This window comes from Rhincodon typus, chromosome 47, assembly GCF_021869965.1.
Source record: "Rhincodon typus isolate 14 chromosome 47, sRhiTyp1.1, whole genome shotgun sequence".
Classification (NCBI taxonomy): Eukaryota; Metazoa; Chordata; class Chondrichthyes; order Orectolobiformes; family Rhincodontidae; genus Rhincodon; species Rhincodon typus.
Genome location: NC_063378.1, coordinates 6,767,486 through 6,783,089, shown reverse-complemented (window position 1 = coordinate 6,783,089; position 15,604 = coordinate 6,767,486). Strand labels below are relative to the sequence as shown.

At 46.0% G+C, this 15,604-nt stretch overlaps 1 protein-coding gene across 1 annotated transcript in view; it reads left to right on the top strand.

The window, feature by feature from the left end:
• The window catches only part of LOC125487957, a 148,386-nt gene that overhangs the window by 21,799 nt on the left and 110,983 nt on the right, over window positions 1–15,604 (top strand). The gene's annotated exons all lie outside the window — the stretch shown is intronic.

The following is a 15,604-nucleotide window of genomic DNA, read 5'->3' as shown; positions in this document are numbered from 1 at the left end:
GACAGGACATGTAGAAAAGGAACAACTATATGTGAGATTCGTATTTAAAATATTTACAATACATGTATACATACGTTACAGTTAAACAGCAGGACAAATATTTAGCCAAATGCAGTTACAATCTATAAACCATGCAGAATTTTAATTCTGCTCACAAAACAGTTGTTATCAATAATGTCGTGACTGGTTTTGCCCAGTAGATGCTGCTGCAGAGGGAGTTTCTGAAGCCTCTTCCCATGTTCCCCACTGTGTGAGCACCATCACAAGGACTGCAGTGGGTTAACGCAATGGGTTAACGCAAGATAGACAATAAATGGGACCCTGGCAGCATCACCCACGCTGAGAACAAGTTAATGAAATATTAATTAAGGTGTAAATTAAGGAATTACTTTAGAAAAATGTTTCTTCGGATTGGGTTTGGACATATTCCGGATAAGGAATGCTGAGATATAATGCAGAGGATTAAGCAATTACACAGACACAGAGAGATACAACCCAGAAACAGACCTGTCGGTCCAACAACATCCATGCCGACCAGACATCCTCATCTGACCAAGTACCATTTGCCAGCGTTTGGCTCATATCCCTCTAAGCCCTTCTTTTCTCGTATATCAATCCAGATTCCTTTTAAATGTTGTAATTGTACCCACCTTCACCACTTCCTCTGCAGCTAGTTCCATCCACACACCAGTCATTCTACAAAAGGGATAACACTTCCACTGGGAGTTTCCCTCCTGAGATTGTGCTCAGCAGAAGGGTCATGCAAAGTGGAAAGTAATTGTTGCCCACGATCCTGAGCTCAGACTTTCCCCCAGCAATCACTGATCCCCATAACATTGGGCTGATTTCCCCCTCTCTGACCCAGGCTCAGTGCAGTGCAAACTCAGTTAGTGCTGGACAGCCCCGTTCCCCTGAAGGTTTTGTTGTCCAGCTGCTCCATTCTGATGCTCAGGTGCTGTTGGCACAAGTGCTTCACATGAACAGGTCACCTCTCTTAAGGGTTTCAATGCTTCATTTCAAATGGAGTATCAGTTGCAAACATATTTCAAGAGAGCCCACTGGTGTTGTTTCTTCAGAGGAAGAAACCAGCAGAGTACAGGTCAAAAGAGTCCAACATTGGATGCGTGTGTAAAGGAGCTGTCCAGGAGCACAGACCCATTAAATGACACTCACTGTCGTGTGGACCAATAGTAGCTGGAAAATGGCTGACAGGAGCTGCATTTTGATGGAGCACAGAGTGTAGAGGAGAGGAGGCTTATAGGGGAGGCGGTGAGCAAGAGCTGGACACTCCACAGGAGCTGTGCTGACCAACATAGGGAGGGCCAGAGTAGAGAGGGAGAGAACTCTATAACTGTTCCTCCTCCCACAGTGAGGGGTGTATGTGGGGAAAGGCAGTGAGCACAGAGATGTGGATGTTGAGTGAAACAAGGAAATCCGAGATGGGCATCCCAGTGACCCAATTCTCTGATTCCTGGGGTAAACAGGACGTTTGAAAAGTGCAAGTGGAGAGTGAGTAACAACGACCTGAATTTATATAGCACCACTAACATGGAACAGGGATGTGATCAACAACAATTTGATCAGGAGAAATTCAGGCAGTGAGGTAGATATTGAGAGCAAAAACAAAGTTGCTGAAAAAGCTCAGCAGGTCTGGCAGCATCTGTGAAGGAATAAACAGAGTTAACGTTTTGGATCCGGTGCCCCTTCAACAGAACTTCAGAACAGAACTTTTTACAGCATCTGCAGTTCTTTCGGTTTTTGTTAGGTAGATATTGAGGATCAACTGAGGCCTGGGTTGGGAAGAACAAAAGACAGAGCAAGGGAGAGAGAGGAGTGGAGAGATACAGCGGGTGAGAACTCAGATGGTGAGTTTTAGGTCAGGAATTGCCGAGCTTCTGACCCAGGCAGCTGAAGGCAGAGCCACCAATGGGGCAGCAATGGAAATACCAGGGATACAGGAGCACAGAGATCTGTGGGCTGTACTTGGACGGAATTCAAAAGCTTTTGCAAATGCTCAAATGTTGAAATAGATTTAACGATGAAGTGTCCACAACCACATGGAGTATAAACATGAACCAGCTTATCCGTGTTTTTAGCCTCTGTATCCTCCTCACAATTTACTTTCCCACTGAGCTTTGTCACATCAGCAAACTGAGACAATTCCACTCTATCCCCTCATCTCAGTCCCTGATATAGATCATGAGTCACTGAGGTCCCAGCACTGGTCCAAGCAGCACTAGTTACATCCTGAAGACTGAAAAATAACCCATTTGTTCCTGCTCTGTTCCTGTCCATTAACCAATACTTAAATCCATGCTAAAAAGCCCCCTAATCTGATGAGTCCATAATTTGTACAAGAACTTATTGTGTGTCACCTACCGAAATCCCTCCTGAAATTCCAAATCTATGCCCCATCCTCTGGTTCTCCAGCGGTACGATATTTGCTCCTTTCCAATCCATGGGAACTTTTCAGGATGAGAAGCTGGAAGTGACTGGATGCTGCTGCTCAATGACAGGCTGGATTGAAGCATCCTCACAGCGCAGGGAATGCACAGGGAAAGAGCACAGCAACATTTTACACAATGTTATACAAAGATAAAATGGTTACAATGGAAATTGTGGAACATTCGACAACTCACCATATTTGTTACTTTTGGATGATTTAAACCGCAATTCCAGCAACAATCATAGCATCAATCCCAATTCCCAATGAAACTCTTGCTCCAGTGGACAGTCCAAGACCCAGAGACAGGATGGAGCCATTAGCAGACTCGGACATGCTAACAAAAACTAACAGCAGAGATATTCAGCAGCTAGTGTTTCAGAATCAGCCCAAGTGCAAAGAGATCCCTGGTTAATTCTCGTCCTGGAGGGATGTGGGAGGCCAGAAGCCAAGTAAATTGAGTGAAATGTACTTTACACCTTGGTTAATATTTTACCACACTGCCTTCAATTCAGGGTCATTCCCTCCATACTGTATATCACTGCGTCCTCACCTCTGGTGGGCCTGTCCTTCCAGTGGGACAGGACATACCCAGGGATGGTGATAGGGGAGTCTGGGATGTTGTGTTATTTCTGTCAATGTGACTATGTCCCACAGTCTGCCAAGTTGGACTCCAGTCCCCAGATATTAGTGAAGGGGACTTTGCAGGGTCAGCTTGGCTGAGTGTGTCATTGCTGTGTCCTGATTCGATGCCTGGCTCACAGCCAGTGATCCACTCTGTTTTATTGTGGATATTCCTGACCAGGGGGTTGATACAAACTGATTGATGTGCTCAGACAATTAAAGAGGGCAGTCAAATATCCTCCAGTTAAATATGGAACAGGAGTCAAATATAGACCAGACCATGTAAGTACAGCAGTTTTCCTTCTCTGAATGGACCACTTGAGGTTTACAAGAATCCAACAACTTCATGGTCACTTTCATTGGGACCAACTTTCCATTTCCAGATTTTTATTTAACAAACAATTCTGACAAGTTCTGCGGTTTTTGGTCCAGGTGTAGGAGCTTGCTGTAAAAAAAGCATCATGATGTGTGAAACTGCATACAATACTCCAGGCGTGGTCTCACCAAGGCTCTGTACAACTGCAGCAAGACATCCCCGATCTGTGCTCCAATCCTTACGCTATGAAGGCTAACATACCATTTGCCTTCTTCACCAACTGTGCACCTGCAATGCTTACTTTCAGCACATCGTGCTCAAGGACACTCAGGTCTCATTGAACATTCCCCTTTCCCAATCTAACCCCAATCACATAATAATCTGCTCTCCTGTTTTTGCGAACAAAGTGGAAGACCTCACATTTATCCACATTATGCTTCACTGCCATGCATTTTTCCACAGACTCAACTTGTCCAAATCAACCTGAAGCATCTCTGCATCCTCTTTACTGACCACTTCTCCACCCAGCTTTGGTGTCATCTGCAAATGTTGAGGCATTACATTTAAATCCCTTATCTAAATCATTAATATATTTGGTAAATAGATGGGGTCCAAGCATTGAACCCCTGCAGGACCCCACTAGTCACTGTCTGCCACTCAGAAAGTGACCCATTTATTCTGACTCTTTGTTTTCTGTCTCCTAGTTCGCTATCCATATCAGCACACTACTCTCAATCCTACCTGCTTTAATTTCAAATGCCAGTCTCTTATGTTGGACCTTACTGAAAGCCTTGTGGAAATCCAAGTGAACCACATCCATTGTTTCACCCTTATCAACTCTATTAGTTCAATCCTCAAACATTAGAGAGTCAGAGAGTAATACAGCATGGAAGCAGGCTATTCAGCCCAATCTGGTCCATGCTGACCATGGTGCCCACTCAGCTTGTTCCAGTTGCCTGCATTTGGTCCATTTCCCTCTAAATCCTTCCCATCCATGTATCTATCCAAGTTGTTATTGTACCTGCCTCAACCACTTTTTCTGGCAGCCCATTCCATTTATGCACCACTCTCTGCGTGAAGAAGTTGCCCTTCAGGCCCTTCTTACATCTTTCCCCTCTCACACTAACCTACGCCCTCTAGTTTTGAATTCCCCATCCCTGGGAAAAAGACTGTGTGCATTTATTCTATCTATGCCCCTCATGATTTTATACACCTCAATGAGGTCACTCCTCATTCCTCTACGTTCCAAGGAATACAGTTCTATCCTGGCCAACCTCTCCCTATACCTCAGGCCTACTAGTCATCACAACATCCTTGTACATCTTCTTTGCACACTTTCCAGTTTAACTATGTCTTTCCTATAACAGGGTGAACAAAATTGTACACAGTTGAACATTAGTTCCCTTTCATAAATCCATCCTGACTTTTTCAAATCCTGTCATTGTTTTCCAAGTTTCCACTTTCAATCTTTTACACACTCTGGCATTTCCCCCACTACCAATGCCAAGCTAGCCGAGATATAATTCCCTGCTTTCTGTCTACCTTCTTTTTTAAAATTGTGTGGTTACAATAGCTACCCTCCAATCCATAGGAACTCTTCCAGAGTCTATAGAATCTTGGACAATAATCACTAATCCGGCAACATACTCTTACTTCCTTACATACTCTGGGAGCACTTTGTGTTTTCTTACCTAAAGGGTGATCAGTGAGTAGTTTCACAACAATCCAACATCTTCACCGTCACTTTTCTTGGGACCAACTTTGTAATTCCAGATTTTTATTGAATACTGTGAATTTAAATTCTGAAAGTGCCACAGTGCGATTTGAACTCTCATTCTCTGTCCAGGTCTAGGTCTCTGGATTACTCTCTGGATTACACAACCCCTGCACTACCATCCTCATAAACTCAGAGATTAAACACAGAATACCTGAAATAGAAATCTTTCACCTGTTACAGAGAGATGACCCAAGAGCAGTTTCCTCCCAATATAACCCTACAGCTGACCTGCTGTAAACGTGACACTGATATTTATCCTGGTCTGACTCCCTGAGGTCAGAGATCAGAACTGACCAGTTGTCGCGTTACCGTTCTGAGGAAGGGTCACCGAAAAGTTAACTCTGTTTTTTCCTTCACAGATGCTGCCAGACCTGCTGAGCTTTTCCAGCAACTTTATCTTTGTTCCTGATTTACAGCATCTGCAGTTCTTTCGGTTTTTTCTTGTCATATTACAATTAATTTTTGAATAGGTTTGTTCTGTACTGAACCATGGCTCTTGTTTATAGAGTCATAGAGTCAAACAGCATGGAAACAGACCCTTCGGCCCAACTTGTCTATGCCAACCAGGTTTCCTAAACTGAACTAGTCCCATTTGCCTGTGTTTGACCCATATCCCTCTAAACCTTTCCTATCCATGTACCTGTAATGTCTTTTGAATGTTGTAATTATACCCTCTTCTACTACATCCTCATTCCATGTATGCACCAACCTCTGTGTGAAACTCTTTCCTCTCTCACCTTAAATCTATGCTCTCTAGTTTTGAACTCCCCTACCTTGAGGGAAAGCCCTTGGCTATTCACCTTATCTATACCTGGCATGATTTTATAAACCTCCATAAGGTACCTCTCAGCCTTCGATGCTCCAGGGAAAGTAGTCCCAGCTTATCCAGCCTCTCCTTATAACTCAAACCCTCCAGTCTCCATTACATCCTTGTAAATCTTTTTTGTACCCTCTCCAGTTTCATAACATCCTTCCTACAGCAGGGCAACCAGAGTTGTGTGCAGTATTCCAAATGTAGCCTCAATAATGTTTTGTACAGCTGTAACATGATGTCCCAACTCCGATACTCAATGATCTGACCAATGAAGGCAAGCATACCAAACACTGTCTTCACCCTGAAATAACAAGGTGTAGAGCTGGATGAACACAGCAGGCCAAGCAGCATCAGAGGAGCAGGAAGGCTGAAAGTGCCACAGTGCGCTTGGTCTGCTGTGTTCATCCAGCTCTACACTTTGTTATCTCAGACTCTCCAGCATCTGCAGTTCCTACTATCTCTAAACTATCTTCACCCTGTCACCTGTGATGCCACTTTCATCTGCACTTTTTATCTGCACCCCTAGGTCTCTCTATTTGACAAAACTCAAAAGTCATCAAAGAAGAAGAATCCCTACAGTGTGGAAACAGGCCATTCGACCCAAAAACTCCACGCCACCCTTTGGAAGAGCATCCCACCCAGAACTATTCCCCTACCCCTGCATTTCCCCATGTATAACCCACCTAACCTAAACATCCCTGGATACTACGGGCAATTTAGCATAGCCAATCCACCTACCCTGCGCGTCTTTGAACTGTGGGAGGAAACTGGAGCATCCGGAGGAAACCCACGCAGACAGTGGGAGAACATGCAGATTTCACACGGACAGTCACCCGAGGGTGGAATCAAACCCGGGTCCCTGGTGCTGTGAGGCAGCAGTGCTAACCACTGAATCACCATGCTGCCCCAATCCCTCCCTGGTTTGTCTTACTGAAATGCAACATTTCTCTTCTCAAATCATTACTCACATCGACAAACTTGTACAAAATTTCTCTCCAGATTACCAGTAAATCAGAGACTGGGACATTCCCTTTGTAGGTACAGGGCAGCACAAATTGCTCCCCAAGGAACCCAGAAACTGGTACAGGCAAGTCACTTGGATAAGATTGAAAGTACTTATCCAGAGGATAACCTCCCTGCTGGTTCATTGCATCCCAAGCGTCACATGGTTACACTGCGATGCTGGATTTACAAGAAGCTCTGATCAGTAACTCGCTGCTTTCATTTCTGTGGGAAGCTTAAAGCTGAGACATTGAGGATCTTCAACTAAAAGCAGCTTGTGCTGGATATTTGTCAGCACTGAGCAGCTGGACAGCACTTTGATTCACATTTTCCCATTTGGACACACGCTGGGAGAACACAGCTGGATATTGGTCACATTGCCTTGGGAGAAAAATCACAGATCGGGCACGGGCACAACGTGAGGTAGGGCTCAGGAGCAGAAACCTCACCCTGAAATATAAAGGCTCGAATGACTGTGGAGTTGGATTACAAGACTGTGGAAAGGGTTGTGGACAGATTGTGAGGACAGTGGCAGAGTAGTGCACGGTGCAGGGGGTGAGGCAGCACCTGATGGCCTGAAAAGGCCCGAAGCAACATGGATCCTCACCTCCCTTCACCACTAACCTCCCAGTTATGCTTGCCTCTTTATGGAGTATGTGGAACAATTCTTGCTACACTGTTGCCCTCCCACAACTCCTTTCTCGGTGCATCGATGACTGTTTCAGTACTGCTTCATGCTCCCACCTGGACCTTGAAAAATTTGTTCATTTTGCCTCCAATTTCCTCTATAACTTTCAAACCGTCCATTTCCAACGCTTCCCTTCCTTTGCTTGATCTCTCCGTCTCCATTTTGAGGAATAAACTGTCCACTGCCATGCACTATAACGCCACTGACTCTCAACGCTACCTTCACTACAGCTCTTGCCACCCCACGTCCTGCAAGGACTCCATCCCATTCTCCCAGTTCCTTCGCCTACGTTGTATCTGTTTGGACGATGCCACGTTCCAAAACAGTCCTGCTGACATGGCTTCCTTCTTCCATAACCGTGGTTTCCCACCCTGTTGCCAGTCATTTTAACACAGCGTCCTGCTCATGTGCCCACTTGTCTGTCCTTGGCATGCTGCAATGCTCCAGCAAATCACAGCGCAAACTGGAGGAACGACATCTCATTTTCAAACTAGGCAGTTTACAACCTTCTCGGCTCAATATTAAATTCAATACTTTCAAATTGTGAACCCATTCTTTCCTTTTCTTTTAGCTTTGCTTGTTACATTCTCTGTCACCCTCTCTCCCCTCCTCCCACCCCAGTGGTGTCTGTTCTTCCCAGCCTGGCAGTTAGACACACCATTGTTCAGCCACTCTCACACTCCGATCATTTAACCTGAACTATCAACATCCTTTCTCCCCCAGCACTCCAATCCCCACCTTCCACTATAGCATAAATGCTGTCCCCTCCACACTTCACTTCAGCTCTGATGAAGAAACATCTAGACTCAAACGTTAGCTTGCTCTCTCTCTCCCAGGGTGCTGCCTGACCTCTGTGATCTCCAGCATTTGTTGTTTTCAACACAGATTCCAGCATCTGCAGTAACTTGCTCCTGTCAGACTTTGCTCCCCCCCACTCCAGTACACCTTGACTCCGTCCATTCCCAGGAACAAAAATCCAATCCCCAGTCCTGATGCCCCACACTTGATATTTTTTAATTCCCAGTTCTATTCAATCAGAGTATTGTCACAGATTCTGATCCCAGGGCTCTGGACCCCATCCAGTCCCACTGGATCCCAGTCACCCTTCCCTGTGTCACCGAGTGTTGTTCAGTGCCCAGATGCCACTGTTCCTATCCCAGGGGTTAATCTGAAGATATTAAGTGCCTTCCTTTTAGCTCTGTCTCATGATCATTGAGTGGGATGTGAACCCACTGTGCGCATTCCCTCAATGGCTCCACCTGCAGCCCACACAGCACCTTAAAGCAAGATAAATTCCTGAGTCCCTCCCACCTCCAGCCTTTGATCACTACTGAAATGTCCCAGCGGTCACAGCACTGACCTGGAAAAGCAGCAACAACATTTAGCAGCAGCAGCAGGTGTAGAGCTGGATGAACACAGCAGGCCAAGCAGCATCAGAGGAGCAGGAAAGCTGACATTTCGGGTCTAGACCCTTCTTCAGAAATGTTTCTGTGAGTTGTGTCCCTGTAACAAGAAACACAGTGAGCCCCTTGTCAACAGATTCACTGCTCAGAAAGGCTCCCCCCCACCCTCCCTCCGTGTCCCCGGGAGGGAGGTACTGACGGTAAATACCTGCAGCTCCTTTCCCGGGACCGGGACTGGGATTAGGATCAGAGCCAGACACCGACAGGTGACCAAGAAGCTGCTGAGAAACATTTTGTAAAACTCCATGTTGGAGGAAGAGCAGATTGTCCGTCAGTCAGAAACACCCCCTGCTCACGCCTGCAATGTTCCAATTAGCTGTTCATAAATGTCTGTGGCCCCTGGGTAATTTGAGCTTTTCAAATTATGTTTTGAAATGCAAATCAAATTTGTATCTTTATGTGATAAAAACCAAAAGAATTGCAGATACTGTAAATCGGAAACAAAAACAGAAATTGCTGGAAAAGTTCTGAGGAAGGGTCACTGGACCTGAAACATTAACACTGATTTGGTGCTCCAGACATGCTAAGCTTATCCAGCAATTTCTGTTTTTGTTTTGTAACGTGTGTCACTTTATACACTAACCACATTGTACGGAGAGTTGTGTATCTATCTCTGTGCCTCCCACCCTCCCCTCCCCACTGCCTCCTGCTAGCTGACTGTCACCTGCAAGACGACCAGTGGGCCAGCAAGGGAAGGTGAAAGCTGAACGTGAAACTGTTGACCCCAGAAAATACTGAGGAGCTCAAAAGGGATTACACAGGTTGGAGAACTATGAACCCCTCTTTGAGTCTCTATCGGGCTGATGGGCAACAGTCAAAGGAAAAATAAAGAGGTTCCTTATCCTCAAAAATGTTCAGAAGATAAGAGAGAGATAGAAAAACTGTCCAAACTCCAGAAAAGCATGCAGAATCTACTCCTGGTGCAGACAATGGGGTCGATATCATGGAGGATCTCCAGGAGGTGGAGAGCCAGCAAACCTTGTTCTTTGCCTTGGAGGCCTCCAAGATAATCTTCCAGTCCAGGGTCCACACCATGGAGCAAGATGAGATGTGCTTCCATTTTTTTCTTCCAGAAGGTGCGTAGGGAGAGCTTTGTGCTCAGTAGCCTGAATGAAGAAGATGGTTCGGTCATGTCACCTCAGTCTGACATCCTGAGGATCAGCAAATCCTTTTATGCCAGACAGTATGACACAAAGCCCACAGACAACATAGCCTCCCGGTCGTTCCCTTCCCCTATCGTGGAAGGCTTAGACAACAGCACACGGGAAAGACTGGACCAGTTGTTATCTCTCGACAAAAGCTCCCTCAAGTCCTTAGCAAAGAATAAAACCCTGGAAACAATGGCTGTTTGGCTGAATTGTATTCAACTTGGTGGGACTTGATTGGTCAGGACCTGCTGAAGGAGTATGACAGAATGCTTCTGGCAGGTAGTATGTGTGAATGCACAAGGAAAGGTAGTATCACCCACATCTATAAGCGGAACGGGAAATTAGACATTGGCAACCAATCTCACTTGTGAATACAGACTACAAAATCCTGTCTAAGGCCATCGCCAACCGGGTCAGGTCTTCTCTGGGATTAGGGATTCACCCTGACCAAACCTGTGCTGTACTGGGCAAAATGATCTCTGAGACCCTCACGCTCCTCAGGGATATGATCACCGATGTGCAGTACAATGGGGTGGATGCCTGCCTCATCAACCTGGACCAGTAGAAGGCCTTTGACAGGATATTGCACACCTACATGTGGGATGCACTCTCCATGTAGCTTTGGTAAGGGAATCCCCAATTGGATCCGACTGCTATGCACCAACGTTGTTAGTACAATTTCAATCAGTGGGTGGGAATCAGAAAGCTTCTTGATCAGATCTGGAGTCAGCCAGGGCTGCCCACACTGTCCTGCCTTGTTTGTGTGTTATATAGAGCCCTTTGCTAAGTCCGTCAGGACGGATGCAAACCTGAGAGGGGTGACTGTTCCAGGCAGCGGAGGCCTGCAGATCAAAGCCTCCCTGTCCATGGCCAACGTCGATGTTTTCTGCTCGGGTCTGCTGTCAGTGCGCAGATGCATGAGCATCTATGACCAGTTCGAACTGGCCTCAGGTGCCAAGCTAAATTGAGGCAAGAGCGACGCCATGTTCTTTGGGAATTGGGCCGACCAATCCTTCATCCCCTTCACTGTCAGGGCAGATTACCTGAAGGTGCTGGGAATATAGTTCAGAGGGGCCGAGGCGTGCACAACATCTTGGGAGGAGTGCATTGCTAACATGAAGCAGAAACTGGTCTTTCAGGAGCGCTGCTTCCGCTCTATTGCAGGCAAAACCTGTTTATAGATTCATAGAGGTGTACAGCACAGAGATCCTTTTGTCCGACTCCTCCATGTCGACCAGAAATCCTAAGTTAATCTAGTCCCATTTGCCAGCATTTGGCTCATATCCCTCTAAACCCTTCCCATTCATATACCCATCCAAATGCCTCTTAAATGTTGTCATTGTTTCAACCTCCACCACTTCCTCTAGCAGCTTGTTCCACACATACACCATCCTGTGTGTGATAAAGTTGCTCCTTAGGTCGCTTTTAAATCTTCCCCTCTCACCTTAAACCTAAGCTCTCTAATTTTGGACTCGCCCACCCCGGGGAAAAGACTTTGGCTATTAACCCTGTCCATGTCCTCATGATTTTATAAACCTCTATATGGTCACCCTCAGCCTCCGACACTCCAGGGAAAATAGCCCCAGCCTATTCAGCCTCTCCCTACAGCTCAAACCATCCAACCATGGCAACATCTTTTCTGAACCCTTTCAAGTTTCGCAACATCTTTCCTATAGAAGAGAGACCAGAATTGAACACAGTATGCATCAGGTGTGAGGCACTCTCTCTGTTGTATGTGGTGCAGGTCAGGCCCATTCCCCAAAAGTGTGCCGTTACAGTCACCCTAGCAATCTTCCATTTCATCCGTGACTGCAAGGACTCCCTGTATAAGATGCTGGATAAAGGGGGGATAAATGTAATCAATACCGCCCTCATCCTGATGGCTACCCTTGTATAAGGCTGCATCAAGCTGAGCATAGACCCTTAGTAATTGAACACCAAGTGTCACTATGTACTGAGGTTCTATCTGTCCCTGGTGCTGTGAAGGATGGGTCTGGCCTCATTGCCGTGGACCATTCCAAGTAGTTGGACCATTCTGTGTCACCTGTCCTTTGTTGAGAAATTTGCAAAGAAAAACACCTTTGACCGCAAGTCCATCAGTACGTGGTCAGCACATAGCATCGTTGAGACCCTGAGGGAAAAGGAGAGGATGGATCCTGTCTTGTCGTTCCATGAATAGACTGTCAAAGTCATTTGGCAGAATACCTCATCACCAGAGCTTTCCAACAAGCACCAAGACATCTGTTGGCCGATGGTGAGAAGGGCACTACCAGAGATAGCCTTCATGTACGCCCAGAACAAAAACAGAAGTTGCTGGAAAAGTTTAGCAGGTCTGGCAGCATCTGTGAAGGAAAATCAGAGTTAATGGTTCAGGTCTGATGACCCTTCCTTAGAACCATGTGCACTAGGTCATCCTGCATCACTGCATACTGGCCTTGAAGAAGCTGTGGCGGGGTTGAGACTGTCACATATCTCCTGCTAGAATGTGCCTTTGGAAGGAAGTCTGGAGAGAGATGCAGTGGGACATGGGACTCTGTGTTCTCTTGTCTGTTCCCCAGGATGCACACCGAGACAAGCATCAACTGCATTTGGAGGACCATCAACTCGGTGAAAGATGCTCTTTGGTTTTTTCCCAGGGTGGGGTGGGGTCAATTATCAAGGGACACAGATTCAAGGTACACGGTGGGAGGAGATGTTTAATAGAGATGTGTGACGCAATTTTTTCACAGAAAGGGTGGTGAGTACCTGGAACACACTGGCAGAGGAGGTGGTGGAAGCAGACACAATAGCAGCTTTCAAAAAGCACCTGGACGAATACATGAATAGGAAGGGAATAGAGGGATACGGATTCTGTAAGTGAAGACAGTTTTAGTACAGAAGAGCAAAATGCATTGGCGCAGACTTGGAGAGCCAAAGGGCCTGTTCCTCTGCTGTACTGTTCTTTGTACACACATGTGCACACACACATGCACAGACACGCATGCTCATCTATACAGACAGACAGACACGTATGTTCATCTACACATAGACACACACACACAGGCTCAGTGGTTAACACTGCTGCCTCACAGCACCAAGGACCCAAGTTCGATTTCATCCTTGGGTGAACTGTCTGTTTGGAGTTTGCACATTCTCCCCGTGTCCATATGGGTTTCCTCCAGATGTTCCAGTTTCCTCCCACAGTCCAAAGGTGTGCAGTTTAGGGTGGATTGTTCATGCTAAATTGCCCCCGTAGTGTCCAGGCTGTGTAGGTTAGGTGGAGTAACCATGGGAAGTGCAGGGTTACAGGGATAAGACAGGGTGGATGGGTCTGGATGTGATGCTCTCCAGAGGTTCGGTATGGACTCAATAGGCCAAATGACCTGCTTTCACACTGTAGGGATTCTATGATTATATAAGTCACACAGACACACTCACATAGATACTCAGACACATATAGACAAACAGATATACACACACATGCATACACTCAGGCACACACCCTTCCTTCAAAGGCCAATAAGGAAGGGCTATAATATCACAGTGAGAGGCTAGGGGTCCAAAGGGGGATTTGAAGAATTGATTTGCATCCAGAGGGTGGGGGCTGTAATGCACTGCTTGGGAGGGGCGTTGAGGGGGGCATCCTCCCAACTTTTACAAAGTATTTGGACAATCACTTGAAGGGTCAGAACATTCGGGGCTGTTGTCGGTGGGGGGAGGGGGGTAGGCCTAGTGTGGGAAAGTGAGACCTGTGTAGATTTAGAGTATTGACTCAATGGGCCGAAGGGCCTGTTCTGGACTTTACGAATGAGGATTCATTAAGACTGTGCCATAGGTTAACCTCGACAGGCTGAACTGGAATTTCATAGCACTGACATGGGAATAGGAAGAGGAAGTGGGAGGTGGGTAAGAAAGACCAACAGGCAGGAAGCAGAACTGGATAGCACTGGTGGCTTTGCAGAGTCAGTGCTGTCCAACCAAGGCTGGAAATTAGGTCAAGAGCTGAGTGGCTCCAACTGGGCTATCAAACTGGTCTCAGAAAGTAATTATTTCGGTTTGGAAACCAATAAAAATAATCACTCACAAATGCTTTGAGATATAAACAGTTTTATTGATTACATGTGAACTTAAACTATTTCATATTTCATGCAGTTTGTTTCTAGAGAGGGAAAGCTTATTCTTGTGCAGTTCCTGAAATAATGCCTTAAACGATACTGTACAATTTAATTTCACTGTATCTATGCCTCAAATAATGTTCAACACTTGAAAATAGAATGGTAAAGCACACAAAATGTTTAGACCAGTACATTATCTCAACAGTGAGAGGTTACGAAGTTCTGAGGTGCAGAGGGATCTGAGGTGACTCAGTCCGTGAATCCCAGAAGATTAGTCTGTAGGGACAGCAAGGAATCAGTGAAGCTGGTAGGCTGTTGTGGTTTATTGTGAGGGGGATTGAATATAAGAGTTGGGAGATTATGCTTCAGTTCTGCAGTTCATCTGTGTTTCTGCATCCGGAGTACAGTACTGCTTCCCATCCTGACAGAAGGATGTTAATGCCGGGGAAACAGTTCAGATAAGGTTTACCAGATTAATTCCTGGAATAATGAGGAAAAGGCTATACAGGCCAGGCCCCTATATCCTCTGGAGTTTCGAAGATTTGGAGGCAACTGAATCGGAGCGGATAAGGTGGGATTTGGAGAGGCTGTTTCCCCTTCTGCATGGGAGAGTCTGGGACCAGAGGAACATCGTCTCACAGTAAGGGGGAAGACAGAGATGGGGACGAATTTCTTCTGTCCGAGTGGGAGCAAATCTGTGGACTTCTTTCTTGCAGAGGCTGGGTCATTGAGTGTATTGAAGGCTGAGAGTTTTAGTCAGGAAGGGGGAATCGAGAGGGATGGAGTTGAAGAACCCTGCCTGTGTTCTTTTTCGTAAAAACATGATTGAATCCAAATTCTAGAACCGATTGAATACAGCCTTGATGGGAGACAAAGAGGCAAATGTGAGCTTGGGATTTGGAGGTGTTTGGAAAGGCAAACCAGGGCAGGACTTATACACTTAATGCTAAGGTCCTGGGGAGTGTTGCCGAACAAAGAGGTGTTGGAGTGCAGGTTCATAGTTCCTTGAACGTGGAGTCCCAACAGAGTAATGAAGAAGGCGTTTGGTACGCTTGCCTTTATTGGTCAGTGCATTGAGTATAAGTCTTGGTAGGTCATGTTGCAGCTACACAGGACATTGGTTAGGCCACTTTCGGAATACGGCGTTAAATTCCAGTCTACCTGCTATAGAAGACATTTTGTCAAACTTGAAAGGGTTCAGAAAAGATTTACAAGGAATTTGGAGGGTTTGAGCT